The sequence below is a fragment of the Athene cunicularia genome (assembly GCF_003259725.1).
Source record: "Athene cunicularia isolate RWA chromosome 5 unlocalized genomic scaffold, athCun1 chr5_part1, whole genome shotgun sequence".
Lineage (NCBI taxonomy): Eukaryota > Metazoa > Chordata > Aves > Strigiformes > Strigidae > Athene > Athene cunicularia.
In genome coordinates, this window is record NW_020799101.1 from 15,966,000 (window position 1) to 15,986,210 (window position 20,211).

Here is a 20,211-nt window from a genome sequence, read left to right on the forward strand (position 1 = left end):
GTCATTCTATTTTTTTTAAGAATATCTCTTTTGTTTACCCAAGAACAACAAAATACAGAATCTTAAGACAGGCAAGGAGTAAATAAATGGTATTGTTACCCATAACTGTAATGTACCAGCACCATCCTGAATCTTCAGTCCTAAGGCATTAAAGCAAAGGTCACAATAACTTGTGCTCATGAAAGATCCTGTGGCTTTTCCCATAAGCTTCAGGTGACAACTGCAGAACCTTGGACAAAATCCAACTCAGGAAATTGCCTTCTAACTACATCAAATGATTTCTACAGATTCAACTGAGTAATGTATTTTTCTCCACTCTCCATCAAGCTCCTGTTGCTGGGCAGCCTTCAGTAACATGAACATTTAACCCAAGAGTTGTTTCAAATTCCAAACACTCCTAAACAGTTAAATTTCACAAAGTATTTTAGCAACTGGGTTCAAAGGAGCCATAAAAGCTTAAACTTTTCTATTTGCCATCTTATGCTAAAGAAATAACTTACTGTGCTAACACAGTATTTTTATAAACTCTCTAACTTCACAGCTGGTAATTTCTTATTCCTTTTTATTTTTCTCCTATAAATGATAAAAATTAATTTATTCTTGAAGCTCTCATTAAGAGTCTGATCAAGAATTCTTAGCATGAGGAAAGAAAACACCTGTTTGTTTTTAACACAACAGATCCAACAAACAGTATGTTTTTAGTTGATTACTGTAAACCTGAATTAATTAGAGAAGGACAATGGTCAAAGGCTAGATACTTTCAGCTACTTGAAAATGCAGGTGGAGCCCCTGAATTAGCTTGTAATGTCATTACAAGCCTGAAATTTATGGGGAATATTAGGACCAAATTTCTGTGAACATTATGGCTGAAGGTTTTGGAAAAAAACTTATCTCACAGAATCATTCAGGTTTGAAAAGACCCTTGGGGTCATCAAGTCCAACTCTCAGCCCTACTCTACAAAGCTCTCCCTTACACCATATACCCCAGCATCTCATCCAAACGACCCTAAATGACCCTGATCTCAAAGCCATCAGAGAGCACCACGCAGGTTTGCTGTCCCACAGCAATTTCACAGTTGAATGTTATCTACCTCTCTCCATCTGCAGCCCCTAGGACTGCTTCTGAGGTGGCCCCTCATCTTGACCAGCTTCGTTTGAGTAGCTTGAACAAGGTAAGGCTTATTGTCAATCAAGTGGGGTTTGGCCATCATGGCACACAAGGATTGTCACACTAAATCACTTTTAATAAATTTTGTTTTGCAGACACATGCCTAAACTTGTTGGAAATCTCAAATAGTTCCATAAGTGTTGAATGACTCTGTACTAGAAGATATATATGTAAAGGCTACATCTTTATAAAAAACATCATACCCACACTTGTGAGTTTTCCTCTGTCTTAAAATACCTAATACTAGATGAAAAAGATATTTACATTCTGTGAAGAAAATATAATCTCTTGTGAAGATACAGCCATTAAGGTTCTTTTGGTCTGCATAGGATTATTTCCTTGTAACTGCATACATTTTTGTCAGCAGTTAGTTTTAGATAATAATATTATTCTCTGTTTATTTCAAATTATACATTGAGTACTTATTCTATCAAACCACTGCCATAAAATAGTCTTAAAATGGAAGATTAAGATCCCAAAAGTCAGTCAGTGACATCATTATAACTGTATATACAATCTTAATACAGTCATGGGCATATGCAGTTTTGAATACCATTTTCATATACTATTTCCTCAATATAGATCTCCTTATGATCTTAAAAATACATGTGAAACTCAGACTGAAATAAAGACTAGGTAATATTTTCACAGATAAACTACAGGAAAGAAAACAAAGTTTGTCTGTGCATTTTGAAATTCCAGGTATTTAATCAAGTACAGCTTCTAGTATGTGCAAGTGAGTTTTGAGTTTGGTGGGGGAGAGGGAAAACTAGAGGGGTACTTTTTTTTCCTTAAATGGGATAATGATTATAGAGGAGTGATAATCTACGAGGAAGGTCCCATTCACTAGGAAGCATTAACCCCTAAATATAATCTAATATGATACACAAGAAGTTGCACTCTAAACAATCCTCTTTGAGATTATCAGGAACAGCAGTATACTGCATGATAATGAACGTTCTTTCATTAATCTTCAGTATTCAAGTTTGGGGTTTTCTTCTTTGCAACTTTAATGCTCTTCTAATACTTAGTTTTGTTTTTTTTAATGTCATACACTATACACATGCTCATGAAGATGAAGAGAAGCAACTAGCAATATTTTCTCAGAAATATATTTTGATTTATAGACTGTGAAATAATTTAACAAATACACATACATACCAGGAACAATTACTTAGTTCCGCAGTATATTTCATCTATTACATTGTATTTCTCTTTCTAAACACCTACTGTACAAACTTCTCCCAGTTGATTCTCATAAAATACAACAGCATTGCATGGATGATCATTATGAAAAGTAATATTTCTGATTTAACCTGTTACAAGCTGAATAAAATAAAGCAAATTCTGTTCTCATTTATACTTTAATGCAAAATTTCCTTAATAAATTATTATTTAGCAGAATTCCAAAAGCTTTTGTAATGAAATCCAGAACAACAAGAGAGCCCTCAGTCATAACAAATTTACAGAAAGGTTTTCTCTAATATACGTTCTTAGAATGCTGTTCATCTCAGTCTTTACACTTTCCAGTATGTATATATCATAAGCGACAATGGTATTCATAACTCAACCCAAGAAAGTATTTTTTCCTCTTCTTTTGTTACCAGGTTTTTCAGCTTTGTCCTTCAGCAAGTTATTTAAAACTTCAACTTTTTCCTGCTCTCAGAACTTATTTATTCTTGTCTCTCCTCAGTGAAGTTATAGGGCTAATTTATATTCATCAAACACATAAAATTTCCACAAGAATCTGTATAAATATTTATCTATACTTTTAAACAATGTCTCATTGTTACAGTACTTTATTTCTTTACAGTTTTAACAAAATACGTGTTCTATACCTCTTAATAAATCATGCGAGAATACCTATTAGACAAGAAGCAAGAAAGGGTGTGAAAAGTTTAAAATGCTGATATTGCCTTCTTAAGGAGAAAAAAAAAAAACCACAACACACAAAAAAACCCCACCAACAAAAACTCTTTGGAAAAAGAATCCCTTTATCAGTCTAACAATCTTAGAGCCCATATTATGCATAGTCCAGCTCAAGACAAACACAAATGTTGTGTCATCAAAACCTTAAAGCTGTATGGTTTTCCATCAAAAGGGGATGTTATAAAGGATAAGGCAAGAAGCAAATTTAATTTTATCAGTTTTGTTGGAGAAAGTTATAACCAATATTTTCTCCTCAAGTCTGATATTTCCCATGCCTTCAATATCTATTATATCTGGGCTTTTGCATTCAAAAAAAAGGAGAAAAAAAATATTGATAATTTAGGGCAATATAAAAACTTGTAAATTATTGTATGTTAAAATCTAGGGATTAAATTCTTTTCTATTTCCCTATAGTGACCACTTTCAATGAAACAGGAACTCATTCAGATTTATTGTGAAGTAGCAGAACAGGAGACAACCCCTTAAGGCAGCCATTCATTCCTCTTGTAGCCAATTATGTAATTCTTGAATTTGATTTCCAGTGCACACAAGGCACAAGATGTGCTCTAGGTAAAAAGAACAAGGATGAAGATTAAACATAGAGGAGGGCTATATTCAAGTGTTCTACAACAAAATTTCCAAAGGTATTTTCAGGTTTTGGTATCTGCTGCTCTGTGAACATGCTTTTGGAGATCAACAACTGTGAATGCAAGCAAGACATATAATTTTCATCCTCTTAGGATGGGTTTTAAACAATATGAACCAATTACTTCCATAGAAAAAGGTGAAGGCTTATTTGAAAGGCACTTCTATCTGTCTGAGCTGATGCTTTTGCAGACACTGGAAATTTTGCTCCAGTTGTACGACCTTTGAGAATATTCCCCTATTTTTTCATTCTTTCGTGTTGGGAATTTATATCTCAGAATAGAAGAACAAAAAACCAATTCTAAGCTAAGCATTGCTAGACTTTTCTGCCTGTTCCTTTTCATTCCTATTATAGCACCAAATGTTATTAAAAAGAAAAAAAAAAGGTTGGGGGTGGGGAAGGTCTACTACAGGAAAGCAAAGGTGGTATTTGTCTCTTGACAGCAAGAAGACACATTTAGCAATTGCCATATGGAATAAGGGAATACAAGTGATTCAGGCCTACCATCATTATTAAAGCTAATCTCCGGATTCAGTGAGAAATATCTCAAAGATATTTCATTGAATTTAAAGAAAATATTCCTCTATAATTCTTTGAACAAACCCATGATGTGCTATGTGCAAACCCATAAGCCCAGACACCAGCACTGAGTGTGAATACCTTTTTCAAAGCTGTAGTAAGTACTAATTCCTAGGTCATTCTTACCATCTGGATAAAACCATGATTCCTGACTTCCAGTCAACAGGTCACTCTCAGCACTAAAAATCTTTAGGCACCAGGCTCTCTTTTCAAGAAAACTTATTTGAAACAGTATAAAGATATTACAAAACTAAACTCACCTTCGCACACCTTAGTAGACCTTTCCTGATAACCTCTGAGATCCAGAAGACATGTTTGATTGATCTTTGTAGGTATAATGACTCTAATCGCTGTGGCTGGATATTCTCCTTAGCCAAACAAGTTAAAACAGAACTAAAGTATCAGGTTTTTCTTGTTTTGCTTTGGTTTTATACTAACCAGGAAACCAGATTGGACACAGAATTTTCAGTCCTCCCTACCCTCACTGCATTCAGTTTGTCTACAGCCTGAATACATCTTCAGCTATTAGTGAACAGAAAGTGATGTATCCAGGTGCATCTTTTCCTGTCTCTTCTCAGGTGCTCCACTTAAAACAGAATTATAGGAAGCACTTAACAGAAGACCCTTTTGTAACCAACTCATTATCTTCTGAAATGTCTTTATTTTAGTGCAGCTTCCTTTCCATTCACATGATTTGTATTTTCTGTCACAGTCTGAGGAATTTCTGTTATTTTCATTCCATAAATCCACCATATGAAATGGGTTTAAGAAAGTCAATAATAATTTTTTATTTTCTTCATTCATCTTTAGAAAGAACATTTTATTTGAACTTCTATATTAGTGATGAAAAAATTTACTGCAGTTGTGCACAACTTAGTTATTAAAATATAAATTAATAATATAAAAGGGAAATTCTCATTGCCTTTTAATGTAGTATCCACAAGATCCAATAAGTGATTCTCTTTGTTCTGGGTTTTGTCTTTGCTCTCATAATTTTTTTTTTCCCTCTTAAATAATACTAGTTATGGTCTATGGGTCAGAAAAGATGTCACAAATGTTTTGTGAGTTCTTAAATTCAAATCAAAACTTCAGATTTTAAGAAAAGACTTGCATTTTTCCTCCTTTTCAAGGGGAAAATATAGGTCATTCTCTTCTGGAGAAACTGAAGTTATTGGAGTTATACCAACAGATAATTTGACTCAGAAGGTATCAGTTTTTGAAGGCTGCAATACTGCCCAATTTAATTATTTAGCAGACATAAGTCTATATATCTTGTTCAGCTCTCACTGAAAAGTAAAACAAAAGACATGTTTCTGTGTGTATCAAAGGTTATGCTGATATTCTGAATCTCAGGAGATGGAGGAACAGAAACCTACTAAAATGCTGATGGCAAAAGGATGCTGTCATGTTTTGAGTTTGGTCACAAAGATCAAGTATATATGAAGCATTTTCTGGGCAACCAGCAAAAAACATGAAGATCACAGGAGAGGTTTGTGTTGGAACTCTTTCAACATCCAGACAAACACTAGTAAAGGAAAGTAGCAGGAACATATTGGCAGAAAAGTCTTGAAATGTCCTGGTGATATTTTTGTTTCTATAAAAGGTGAAGAGATCAAGTAAAGGAAAAGGTCTTCTGGTTGTCTTTCTGGTCAGCCTGGAAGAACTGGTTGAGAATGTGCAGATACAAGGTAACTTGTCTGAGAGTGACGATGGAATATATGACAAAACTAAATCTTCAGACAGTTAGAAAAGAGAACACAAACATCATAAATCATGGAGCTTAGGACAGCAGAGTGCAATAAACACTGGGAGGTGGAAGTGCTAGATTTTTACATGTCAGTAAAAAGGGGAAAAGGAATTGAGGAGAGCTAGCAGTGCCATTAAAACAAAATACCCCAGATGAATTAAAAAAAGGACAACTCTTAGGCACAAAGTATCCAAACTAGAGTATCAACAGTCTAGGGATAAAAATAAGAAAGGCAAAACATAACTTGTAAGAAAATACTCCATATTTACATTATTAGTAGTAGAAGATTAAGAAAAATGTTGGTCTATCCTCAACAGGAATATTGAGAAGGTCACAGTGTTAACATCTCTACTTCTGTCTTCACTAAAAATATCAACTGTGATCTTACAGCTAACAAAATTAGCAGCAGAGAGAGAGATGAGTAATGAAACCAGAGCAGTGACAAACAGATTGGAGAATAGGTAAATGAGAGTTTTTATCTTAAAACAGGCTCACTGAAAATTCTCTGTAGGTTTCTCCTTCAGCCAGTTTTTTTATCCCAAGGATGATAAATTATTATCTTTTGAAAACTTGTCAAAAGCAAGTAAGACTCCACAAAACTGGGAAGAGGCCACTCCTACATCCATTTTTTTAAAAAGGAAAAGAGAGAAGAGACAGGCAAGAGAAAACCACTCAGCTTAATTTGTTCCAGAAAAATCCTGGAGAAAATAATCAAACAAACCATTCACAAACACCTAAAAGACAGCAAAGACATAAGTGACTGCCAACACAGAGCTTTCAATATCAAATCATATTAAATGAATCTAACTCTTTGTATGGGAAAATTATCAGAATTGTTAAGATGTAACTGGAAAAAATAAGTAGACAAAAATAACCAGTCACAAGTGGTGCTCCCCAGGGCTCAGTATCAGGGCCAGTTCTGTTTATTATCTTTATCAATGATCTGGATGAGAGGATTGAGTGCACCCTCAGTAAATCTGCAGATGTCACCAAGATGGTTGGGAGTGTTGATCTGCTTGAGGGTAGGAAGGCTCTACAGAGAGATCGGGACAAGCTGAATAGGCCAAGGCCAATTGTATGAGGTTCAACAAGGCTGTCACAACAACCCCATGCAACACTACAGGCTTAGAAAAGGGTGGCTGGAAAGCTGCCAGGTGGAAAAGAACCTCCAGGTATTGTTCAACAGCCAGCAGAATGAGCCATCAGTGTGCCCAAGTGGCCAAGAAAGCCAATAGCATCCTGGCTTGTGTCAGGAATGGTGTGGCCAGCAGGACTAGGGGAGTTATAGTCCCCCTGTACCGGGCACTCATGAGGCTGCACCTTAAAAACTGTTGACTTTTGGGCCCCTCACTACAAGACAGACATTAAGGTGCTGGAGCATGTCCAGAAGATAACGAAGCTGGTGAAGGGCCTAGAGCACAAGTCTTATGCAGAGTGGCTGAGTGAACTGGGGTTTAGCCTGGAAGTAAAGAAGGCTCAGGGGAGACCTTATCACTGTCTACAACTGCCTGAAAAGAGGTTGTAACGAGGCAGGTGTTGGTCTCTTTTTCCAGATAACAAGTGATATGACAAGAGGAAATGGTTTCAAGTTGTATCAGAGAAGGTTTAGATTGGATATTAAGAAAAATTTATTCACTGAAAGTTTTTAAGCATTGGAACAGACTGGCCAGGGAAGTGGTTGAGTTACCATCCCTGGAGGAATTTAACAGACATGGAGATATGGTGCTTAGGGACACGGTTTAGTTGTGGACTTGGCAGTGTTAGGTTAAGGGCTGGACTTGATCTTAAAGGTCTTTCCCAACCTAAATAATGCTATGATTCTATAATAAGTCAAAATTAAATTTGACTGAGCTGAGTATCCTTTCTGTGACAGAAACAGGTGTCAGGAAAGAACATGGAAAAAATATGGTAAGTATATACCTAACTTTCCCAAGTAGGCTGTCTTGGTTTCAATAAATACACAGTTTAATGATTTTCAGAGCTGGAAGTTGTATCAACAGCTATGTTGGACTATTCTATTAAAAATGAAAGGATATCTTAAATAAAATTTTGCAAAACTTGCTATTATATTATATTTACATAAATATCTTTAATTACATTATAGATGATATTAAATATGGAGATCATGCCAAAATAGGAAGAGTTTCAATCACTGAACAGTTTAGGACTAAAAGCCCAAATAATCTTAACAGGCTAAAATACTCTCTAGTAAAACCAGGATTTGTATTGGGGGAAAAAAAAAATGTGACGTTATACGCTTAGATTACACTACATAAATAGAGGATGGGGAATGACATATCTGCTCTGCTGTAAAAGGTCTGAGGATTAAAGTGGATCAGATATGAGCACATGCCAATAACATTGCCAATGGCAAACACTGCCTAAATGTCTGCAAGAGTTGGTGCAGCATCCACTGGAGTATGTTTTGTTAAAAGAACTGCTCCTCAAGAAGATTCTAAGCCATCTGGAAGAAGTTAAGAGCAGGAAGAATGATAAAATTCAAGAAAATATTGTTCAAGAAAAGTTGAAGGGGTCATTTAGTCTAAAGGATAGAAATCTGAAAGGAGATTTAACAGTTTTCAGATGTACAAAGGGTAGCTGTAAGGAAGAGACTAGGCAATTCTCCCTGACCACCAGGGACAAAGCAAGAAGTTTCACATTTAAATACCAATAAGGAAAACTCAAAGCCAGGCACTGGAAAAACTTTTGGGCAAGCAAAACTGTCTACAAAAGCAGCTCAGTCTCCATCACTGGGGTTTATCAAGGAAAACGTTAGGCAAGAACATATCAAAAAAAGCTTAAGCATAAATGGCAGCTTCAGGCAAGTGAGGTGGCATCCTGAGCCTCTTCCTGCTTTATTTTCTGTGAACTTATCAGTTGTTTTTCTCTATATTTTTGGATAAAGTCAAGTAACTACTAGAACAAATTATCAATGGATGTAGTACATTTTCAATTACTTCTAGTTAAATTTGAAGATATGAGTACATGAAATATAATGTCTTGCAACAGATGATTATTTGCCCTTATGTAGAAGTGACTGACCACGACTTTGTTTTTTCTTCTGAAGGAGATTAAGGTACATGGCTCTAATGGTTTCTTCTGGCCTGAGCATTTGAGACACTATAAATAGATCAATTAAAAAATTAACTCAGTGTGCTATCAAAGATACTACATGAACTTTCCTTTCACAAATGTTGTATCACAACGCAGTACATGAGACACTGACAAGTAACAGTTGTCTCAAACGAAAATACAAGAAATTGCATTTAAACTTCAGAAAAAAAAAAAATCTTCTACTCTGACAGTGGTACTGCAGCACACTGCCCAGCGATGTTATAGAGACTCCGTCCCTGGAGATACTGCCCTCGGCAACCTGCTGTAGTTGACCTTGCTTTGAGCAGGGTTTGGACTGCACAATTTCCAGAGGACTCTTCTAACCTCAGCCTCCTGTGATTCTGTGAGATCCTGTGAATCCTAGATTGCAGTTACATTAAAGGCATCTATCACAGATCAATCAAGCAAAAACTCTGAAGTATTCAAGAACAAAAAGCGAAAATACCTCATGTGAACAGCATCTCTTCTCCTGTTGCAGTCTGCATGGATTTTTTTTTCTGCTACATCCTAATTATTTTCATTCAAACTGGATGGTTTTTCTAATGAAAATTAGGCTGCTTTCTGCTGTCAAGAATGTGGGAAATGGATCTGGGGAAAGTTAAGTTACAGGCTTTGTAAGATGCCACCCTATATGTATGCAATATGCAGTGATGCAAAAAAAAATATAAGAAGGCTTGGTAAAAACGGGAACATGCTGGGATGCTCTACATGAATTGGAAGTTATAAAGACCAGCTGAGCACAATAATTTTGAACAGACAATATGAAATTACTAATTGTTACAAGGGCATGTAGCAATAGCACAAGGGGTAATGTCTTTAAACTGAAAGAAAGTAGATTTAAATTAGATACAAGGAAGAAGTTCTTCACTGTGAAGTTGTGGATTCCCTATACCTGGAAGTGTTCCAGGCCAGGTTGCATGACGCTTTGAGCACCCTGGTCTAGTGGAAGGTGTCTTTGCCCATGGCAGGGGGGTGAAATTAGGTGAACTTTAAAGTCCCTTCCAACCCAATGACTCTGTGAAATGAGAAAAACGGAAGTTCGCGATGGAATATGCTTAAAAGTAAAATGGACAAAATACTAGAAAATGTTCGACGTGCATTAAAAAAAGGGAATGGAAATAAAACCAGAAGGAATCAGCTTCCACAGCCCAGTGAGGGTTGCTGTCAGCTTTTAGACCCTCACCACTGAAATCTGGAGTTTTGCCATATGCAAGTCATTTTGTGACTTATAAAAACCAAATCATCCTGTGACTGAGGGTTCATCAGTAATGGCTCTTTTTAAATGCTCTCAAAGAAGTCTTTATCCCCAAGAGAGTGGAAGCAGGACAACTTAACTGACCCAATTCTCCATCAAGCCCATTTTTTTAGAATAAGAATTCACCTCCTTTGATTTAACTGATCACTCAGAAGAAACCAGATGTAGATAGCACAAACAAGCTCTTTCCATGATGGAAGGAAGAGTTAGATCCTTCTGAATAGGAGTGAGAACCACCAGTAAATATAGCAAGCACTGTGCTAATCACAAGTAATAGTAACAAGATGACATGCTGTCCCCTCACTGAAACTGTGCACTAAAAGCTTGTGCGAGTCGGACACTTACAGGCTCAAAACTATTTCTTGGACATTTGTATCAACTATTTTGGAAAGAGAAGACTCCTTAATTCACTTAAATGGCTGAAAAATTGAAGTGGTGACTGTAATTTGTGTTATATACTAGAAGTGCTGTCATGCAAGAAATAGAACCTGAATACAAGATCTTCTCCAGCCTGCTGGTTCAAACTCAAAAATTCCATATTCCACCAGTATGGCTTAACATTATTGTCTAAAAGGAAATTTGGATAGGAATCACTTTCCTGCAGAACCTCTGTCATCATGCAATAAAGAATTCACTATTCAGATATACTAAAAATTTACTACTTAAATTTACTAACAAATTGAGAATGCAATTTCATTTGAAAATGAAAAATAAAGGCAAATTCACTGTTAAAGAGAATTCGTCTGTGAATGGCAAATTGCCTCCTGGAGCAAATGCACTCATTATGCTCAAAGAAAGGATGAGATCTCCCACAGTTAAATAAAACTAGTAGGAAAAATAATTGCTTGATAAATCAGAGTAATTAAATTTTGCACATGTGAATGCTACTGCACTTCTGTCCTCCGTGCAGCAAGGCCAGCCCTGTAGCACATAAGCAGCATGTAAAGCACAGCCCTTTACTCCCTGAAAAATCTATTACTGAAAGAAATGTCGCACCTTTTCCCTGTTAGTGCTCATTAATGAGAAATGGGAAATCATGCCTCACAAAGCTACTGGGATCAGAGCAGTCAAAACCAGTGGTGATGCTATCTAGTTCCTGTTCAGCTTTTGCCAATATTTCACTGATCATTAATGTGTCTTCTAGCATTTTAAAACCATCTTATTTTAAAGCAATAGACTCTGTTTTCCTTTAGGAACCTGCGCAACAGGTTGTTTATTGGTTGGTCTGCCTTATATGTTAATTTTTGTATACAAGGTAAATAGCTCTGTTTCCCATTATAACCTCCCATAAACAGATACTTCACTATGAGATGTTTAAACTTTATTGGTACACCAATTGCTCTGTATTAGTTCTGAAAGAAAGCTACTGCAATTATTCTTTCAAATTCTAAAAACTAATTCTTAACCATTCAAAATATTTTGTGTTTAAGCTATCTAAACACAGTTATCTACATGTAGGCATGCACACATGCATCAGTTTATCCGCCTGCTGTACTCGGCAGAAATCTAGCCAATGCAATCTAGAGCACAATTCAGTTCACCCTAACCTAGGTGAACCAGCAGCTGCTGAGCTGAATCACTCAGCTCCAGCGACTCTGGGCTTGATCTTTATTGACTCTAATAAAGGCTTTGATACTGAGGGCTCAATCCATTGCCCACACAGAGGGAGGCAGTGCCATTTGAGATGAGACAGCATAACCCACCTGTCTTCCCACTGACAATAGGTCTCCCAGACCTGTCAGGGTGTATTGCATACTCCAGGGCATCTGAAATGACAGCAGTTCCTCTGTATGGGCAACCGAAGCAAACTTTTAGCCCACAGACTCCTACAGGTAAACATGACAAATTTAGGTATCACAGTTGCCAGCTGAATCTCTGGAATTTAGGAACTTGAACAGGAGCTATATCTGGAAAGGCCATTTTACTGCCACAGTGCGTGCAGCACTCATAAGAAGTGGCTTATGATGTTTCCTGCCTATAATTCAAGAGGAGATCAACAGGAGAAAAGCACAGCACAAGTGGATTCATATATATTTCTCAAGAGTACAAGGATGCGTTGCATGCTCTGTCATTGGAACCAATCAAGCAGAAAGCACCAGTAATATTTTAAAAGGGCTACATAAGAGTGATCTCAGGGCTTAAGGGTAATTCTAAGTCATACATATATGGTCAGATTTAGATGGTCACAAGTTAACACACTCCAAGTTTCATATCACCTCAGGTTTGCAAACCATCTAGATGCATTATCAGAGAATAGTATTTCAGCTAAAAATTCACATCTCTCAGCTTCTTCATCAGGCTCTGTAGATGGTAAACTTGGCTACACTCCAAGCTGAGTCCGGCCTGTGCAGCAGTGTCTCTGAGCATGGATGGCATCAGGTAGTAACCTTTGATCAATTAGAAGTATTCAGAAGCTTTGCTGCTGGCCTCCTTACCAAAATTCTGGTGATTTTTCAGTAAGTTGAGACATCAGGCAACAAAAGACCCATGAAGCACTGAGGCAATGTATCTACAGAAACATATCTTTTGACAGTTCATATTTGACCAAAAAAGAGAAGTTGCCTTTCATTAAAAGAATCTAAGCAAAAATTAATATTTTTGTCAATAGCTTGATCTGTAAAAATCAGTTCCCTAAATCAATTTCCCTAAAAAAAGTGCAGACATTATTATTACCCATGTGATCTCTGTGCATTTAGTCTCATCTTCTCCACTACAGCATTTTTGTAGGAATTGACCATAATAAATGTGATTATGGATGCAGGTTTACACAGGTATAGTTCCCAGTGTAACATATGCATTAGGTGGTTAGCTACTGTATTAGATACCGATAGATGACCGAGTAAGGTCTTCGAGCTTTCTCCCAACATGTCTCTTGTGCATATGTGTCATGTCTGGCAAAAACTATAGTGTCCACTGAGAGAAAAGACATGCAGCAGATGCTCGACTGCATTTCTTTTCCTGCTTAACTGCAGTGACTGCTCTGAGAAGTAAACAATCCAGTAAAATAAACTGCTGCAAATTCTCACTCCGGGTTGTATCATTCAATTATTACCTTGCTTATTCTCTTTCCCTAAACAGCTTTGTTCAAATTCCCCTACCAATCTATATACTCCTGAATTTTTATCAGCTATATGTCTTCTCTCCAGGCAAAGCCCACCCTTCCTTTTTGATATAAGACTGTGTTCCCTCTTTTCCAAAGCACTTCTCAATGTCTATATGGAGTATTGTTTTATTGTTTTTGTAAGGCACATTCTTGGAATTAGTTCCTGCTTTTTGACTAAGGGATGACATGTTCTATAAAGTATTCAGAGTCTAAATCTGACAGTGAGAGAAAAAACTATGATGTCTCCCATTTTCAGAATCAAAAGAATGGCTAATGTCAGAAAGCAAAATAATAAAAGACGACCTTAAAATAATATGGTTCACAGGGACACCGACTTTTAGTCTCAATGTTCAATTCATCTCAGTGCACATGCAGGGTGAGGACTGTAAAGACTAATGAGCATGGCAGAAATATACACAGTAATTCATCATCATAACAATGAGTAGCACAATTATCAGGAATTTCCTGTAGGCCTAACACAATTACATGGAAACAAATTGTTTGGTCTGCTCAGTTAGAAGTGCAAGAATGTGGGACTGAAAAATAGAAACGGATTGTTGCCACTTATATACAGAAATCATCTTTTTATGATATGACAAATGTATGATTTGGCTTTTTTGGTTTGTACACTGAAATAGTATTCACTGCCTGCCCAAATAGGTCTCCATGTTCTGCAACAGGACATGTCACAGAAAACATAGGAAGAAGAGGCAGTTGACTGCAGAGGTAGAGGTGTTAATGACATCTTTCTCATGCTTGCCAAAGACTTTAATACAGCAATAGTTCTCAAGACTGGAAGGAAAACCTTTAATTAGTTGGGATTTACTTCAAAAAAAAAAAAAAAAAAAAAAAAAAAAAAAAAAATCTCTGCTTGGTGTTTCTTCCTGAGAAAAGACTAACATCAGCATCATCCTGTGAATAATTGGGTTTGGTCCCACTCCTGGTTTTCAGCTATCTGGAGTACAGTTTAGGCTGCTGTTTATTTGACTTTCCTCCCAGAGGATCACTCTTCTGTAGAAAAATTAAAGCTATGCAATGCTTACACAGACATTTTTTGCACTTCTGATAGCAGAGAACGAGACTCATTCTGAGTAAGCACTAATAATAGACAACACTGCAAGTAGATGCTGGGGGCTCACATGGCTGAGAGACATAATACTAGAGGCAAAGTCACTGCTGAAAAAGTCAGATAGATTGCATTTGTTATCACAAATCTCTACTGTGTTTCAGTGATCATGACACTAAGGTAAAGTAGGACTTTGAGAGCAAAAGTCTAATTAAAATAAGTGGGCGTTATATAACCATGTTTGGAAGGCAAATTTTCTGCAGTATTCCTTAGTGACTAGGAGCTGCCTTTCTCTAAAGCATTTATACAGTTCAGCTCTAGCAATTTAATGGTTGGGAGATGATAAGAAAATAAATTAGATTTTGGTACACAGCGGTCAAATTAATTTCAGGGGTATATGGAACTCTTAGAACTTAGGATCTGTAACCATGTCATGACCCGTATCAACATTAAGGTCCCAATTTTTCAGGGAAGGTTGGATAGCACACATCACACAATTGCTTTTTAGAACATATCATCATGCTGCAGAAGCGTACTGTATGCAAATGTCATGTTTCAAAGAATACTTTAGCTCTACCAGGTTATCCGTTGTGCTTAGGACTGCACTGGTGAGGCTGGATACATGTGGACCCAAGGAGCAGATTTACCCCTCAGCCCTTTTTTTTTTTTTTTAATTGGCTTGTCTCTGTTGCGTTTGTGGGTTTTTTTCCTCACCTCGTTTACTATATTGATCTTGTCTTTCCTCCTGTTTCTCTCCTGGTTACTTCTAGATTAGCATCAAGATGGCAACTCCCATTCAGAGCCCCACTTCGCTCCCTTCTGCTGAGTAAAACAGCCAAACTTGGCAAGGGGAAGATACTCATGAGAAGCAATAAGCAATGGGGTAAAGTTCTGGGATAGTCCATCTTGGGTGTCACAGGTTTGGTGATAATCTGTCACACTGCTGCAAAGTCCAGGTAACAAGTGCAGCCACTGCCAGCACTTCTCTAAACTACACCCATGAAGGAACCATGTAAGGTGCAAAAATACTGATGTTTACTCATTACGTCTGAGCCTGGTTTGCCAGCACTGCTTTCTCAAGGAGTGCTGCACAGAATTCAGGTAGTTTCCAGCAAGGAGGAGCCTGCTACAATCAATAAACATTTTACAAGGGAAAAGATATCAACCATTAAAAACAGCCTCAAATGAATTTCACAGGATTGCTGAATTCTGCCAAATTCTTTGAATTCTCACAAATCAGTGTCATCTACCCTTAAACCTACAGATGTACTTTTCCAAATGTAAACAACTTCCAAATAAGATTTTATTGCATTTGAATATTATTCTTGTCATGTGCTGTGCTTTCTTATTTATCTTTCAAATAATTTTGTAATAATTAACTTATGCATTATGTGGTACAATGTGTAATCTCTTGTGACAATAACTCAAATGGTTTTCATACCATCTTCCTCTCTCTCTCTCATTTTGTTTTTACTCCAGTGTAACTAGTAGATATATATTCTTCCTCATATGAACAGAAATATTTCTGTCTCCTTTTGCTAACTGACTACCAGCTCACACATACTAGGGCAATGGCTAAGTAAAAGTATCAATCTACTACAGTTTTACTTCCAGTTGTTACAGAGCTCACTTTCCCAGGAATTCTGCTGGACCTTCATTTGCAGAGCTCAGGCATTCATCAAAACTACCAATTCATCAAAACCTGTTCATGGAAATAAAAAGATTTGTGGGGTATTTTTTTTGTTCTTGTATTTGTGATGGGCATCAATGAGTTGTATATGAACTCTTCAAATTACTGTTTAGTCAGTAAGGCACACAGCAAGCACTCAGTTCAAACAAGCAAGGAGCAAGCTCAAATCTTCATAGCTTTGCTTAAACAACAGCACATTCTCATTGGGTGACTAATTACTGAGTTTCACCAATACCACTCAAAGATGTGGCCCTATTAAACCTTCATTCTGGATATCAACAGAGAAAGCGAGATCCTGGAAGTAACTGAGCATGGATGGAAGAGAAATAATTTGTTAGAAGATTAATTATTCTTAAGCTGAATAAAGATGCAGACAGATCCATCTCATTTTATCATTTGAGTAGAAGAAACAGGGCTAAAGCCATAAAGATCTGTAATTCTGACAGTGATCTAAGAACACGCATGACACGCATAGAAAACCTACAAGGGGAAATGCTGAAAAATCTAGGAGAGAAGAAAGTGACAGCAAAAGAAACAGAATCAACAGAGATTCGAGACTTGTCTTGCATTTTAGTTGTCTTCAATCACATCAGTAGTAGCCTGTTACTGTTCACCAGCTCCATATCCCAAACCTATCTAGGTAACGGTAAGAAAATTCGGGAGAGGAAAATTCAACTAGCAGGAGCAGGCACAGATTAAGCACTTATTTTACACAAAGCATTCTATGCACGTGTAAACCAAAATCCAGAATGAAAACAGCAAGGTCTATGCAAATAGGGATGTATGAGGTGAATAACTTCTTGGAGCCTGTTCAGCCAGTGCTGGCACTAGAAAACTCTAACATCCTGTAATAAGAAATAGAGTCTAAAAGGATTTATTAAGAGTATTAAGCCCACCTTGTTGTGAGAACAGGACTATTCTCAAAATGCTCTGAGCAGCAGTTTCTAGCTTAGCTTTAAATGCATGAAACAATGACTCTTCTAGTCCTTGAAACATATCCAAGCTTGGGATTCAGTAATTAGTGACTTTTGCAGTTCTCCACTTACAGATGCTATATATACACAATAGAAAAATCACAATTTACATTATCTGGGCAAATATCAGAGTGTGCTAAATCAGTGACAGTGTTTTCTTATCTGCATTTAGGGGCTATATGGATGCAAACTCAACAGCTGCTAGACACTAGCATGGAAAAGGCGTCCACTTTTTACATCACAACCTAATCACCTAATCCTATTACTCCTACAAACACAGCACCTCAAGGAACATCTCCAGACAGTCTTTTCCTCCTTGCTGTCAAGGTTGCTTATGGACATTTGTAGATATTCATATAACCTTAGTCAATGATCTGAAAGACTTTTCACTTTTTTTTTTTTTGTACATTGTAATCTAATAATATTTCCCTCCGAATTGCCTCCAGTTCACTGCACTGTTAATTAGCTTTTATGCATTGCCAGAGATGGATACATCTCAGCAGTGACTTAAGTGATTTCTCCATAGCTTCTGGTTCAGTTTCCATTCATAAGACACTTCAATGTATAGTAGTCAAATTATTTTCCCCTTGTAATATTTCAGCATTTACATAATATCTCTTATCCTAAAGTTAAAAAGTGCACAGCCACTGAAGTACTAATGTTTATCTTTGCCTGAAATACTCAAGCGGCAAGGGCAATATAATTTTTCCTGACTATCAGGGTAGTATTTTCTACATGTCATGTGGATTATTAAACAAGAATAGCTGAGCTTTGTCTTAAATCCCAATATAATAGCACTTTAGTTGTTTTTAGCAATATTGTTTTAAGCCCAAGTTTCATATAAAAAAAAAAAAAAAATCCCCAACCCTGTAACCACTACAATACCTATATAAGACAGTCATGTGTCACTGTGGCAAAGATTTCTTCAGACTGAACAGCACACAGTTTTTCATGCACATTTTAAGGACTTATTTATAGCTCACATACACTTTCAGTTTTTATTACCTACTTGTTAGAGACAATTTGCATTAGTAAACAGTTCATGCAGTGTCTCAATCTCTTAGCATTACAATGAACATGGCTATAAAATTATTTAGCTACATAATACCAGAATGTATCTGACTTACACAAACGTTGAATAATTTAGAGGTGTAAAGCAGAGGTTTCCCAAACTGGTGGTCCATAGACTCTTGTCAGTGGTCTGCAGCTGTCTGGTTACATGGTGCTCATTCCCTACAGATAGTGGAGGGAGAAGGTATTAATGAAGAACAAACAAACAACAACCAAGGAAAAATATTTCAGTTTATGGATAGCATTAAAACATTTTTTGCTAAAGACTGTAGCCCTACAGTTTCTCCTAATAACTTTTGCGTTCGATTATGATTTTGTCAAATAGATTGCTTATACTGAAGTTTTCTCTTTCAGACTGTTTTCTCTTTTCCAATCCACCCATTTCTGAGAAGACTAAATATGTTATTTTAAATATATTTTTAACAGGCAAAACAGTTAACAATCTCAGAAACAGGTAAAAAGAGAAGCATCACCTGGCTTAGGAAGAAGCTTGCTGATGACTCAAATGTGAGTGTACAAGGAATGGAAGCAAGGAGAAGCAATGAAACAGGAGTACAACTGCATGATTTGGGACAATGTCAGGAAAGCCAAAGCCATCTGAAGCTCAAATTACAGAGGCTGACACAAGAAGGGATACTACAGATCCCTGAGCCTGCAAAAGGAAGCTCAGTGAAAACATGGGTGTGATGATGGGTGAAGAAGAACTAGTACTGAACAACTAAATGCCTTTTTTTAACTGCCTTCACAGACAAAGCCTGTTCCTGGACCTCTGCATATAGTATAGTCTGCAAAGGAGAGGGGCAACCAGAAGCAGGGGAGCGATAGGCCAGGAACTGCTTACAGTCTGGACATACTCAAATCTAAGGGGCTGGTTTGGATGCCCACAGAAGTGGCCAGCATGACCACCTATCACCTGTGAAAAACTGCAGCAATCAGAGGAGGTCTCTGATGACTAGAAAATAAGGCTAATATAATATCCATTTTAGGGGAATGATGGCTACAATAGATACAAAGCCACAATTCAACACACAGGGACCTTAATAAACTCAAGGACTGGAACAGCAGAAGCCTCATGAAGTTCATCAAGAATGGTGCAAAGTTCTGCCCCTGGGGAGGAAAGTCACAGTACAGCACAGGAACCTACTGGGCAAGTAGCAGCCTTGCAGAAAAGAACCCAGGAATGACTTATCACAATAAGTTGTAAAGAAGAATTGTATTTGTACTTCCATTTCAGATGTTATCCTCTCACCTCTGTCTCTAAATAATTCTGCTTCTTTCATTCTCCAGTTGCACATGAATAACACCCACTAGGATCCAGCTCTCCATGCCCTCATACTTCCCACCTCACGTGTTTCACCATCTCCAGCTCTTGTCTCCTGCATCCCAGGCCCATGTTACAAGCCTGAAAACACAAGTCTAAGTACAGTCCTGGGTGCTGTGCAAAGGTCCTGGGTGCAAGCTAAGGAGTCACACAGGAACAAGTTTCGGTTCCTCATCTAATGTACTTCCTACCCTGCTGTCTTCAGGCCACCTTTTAGTTCCATGGCATGCTTGAGATAAAAAGCCAAGCTCTTAACTGGGGAAACACCTCACACTACCTCACTGCCCCCAAAGGTAAGAGCCTAAACACAAGCAGTGAGGCACAAAGTACTGTAGTGCAAATATTCTTTGGTTACTGCATATTTATGGACTATTATCCCCAATATCTTCAGAATAATACAAAATACTTTAATCTAAGGTGATTTAGCTTATTCTTAAAGGTGGTATACCTCATTGTGAAAGAGTTGCTGAATTTGACACATGATTATGTATGTAGAAGAGTTTTGGCCTTTTTTTTTTTTTTTTTTTTTTTTTTTTTTTTTTTTTTTT

General features: G+C 37.1%; 1 long non-coding RNA gene across 1 annotated transcript in view; it reads right to left on the reverse strand.

Annotated features, from left to right (window-relative positions):
- The window catches only part of LOC113480640, a 166,564-nt gene that overhangs the window by 45,665 nt on the left and 100,688 nt on the right, over positions 1-20,211 (reverse strand). The window contains exon 3 of the long non-coding RNA XR_003398495.1: positions 18,399-18,504. This is a non-coding gene — a long non-coding RNA (uncharacterized LOC113480640). The remainder of the gene's footprint in view (positions 1-18,398; positions 18,505-20,211) is intronic.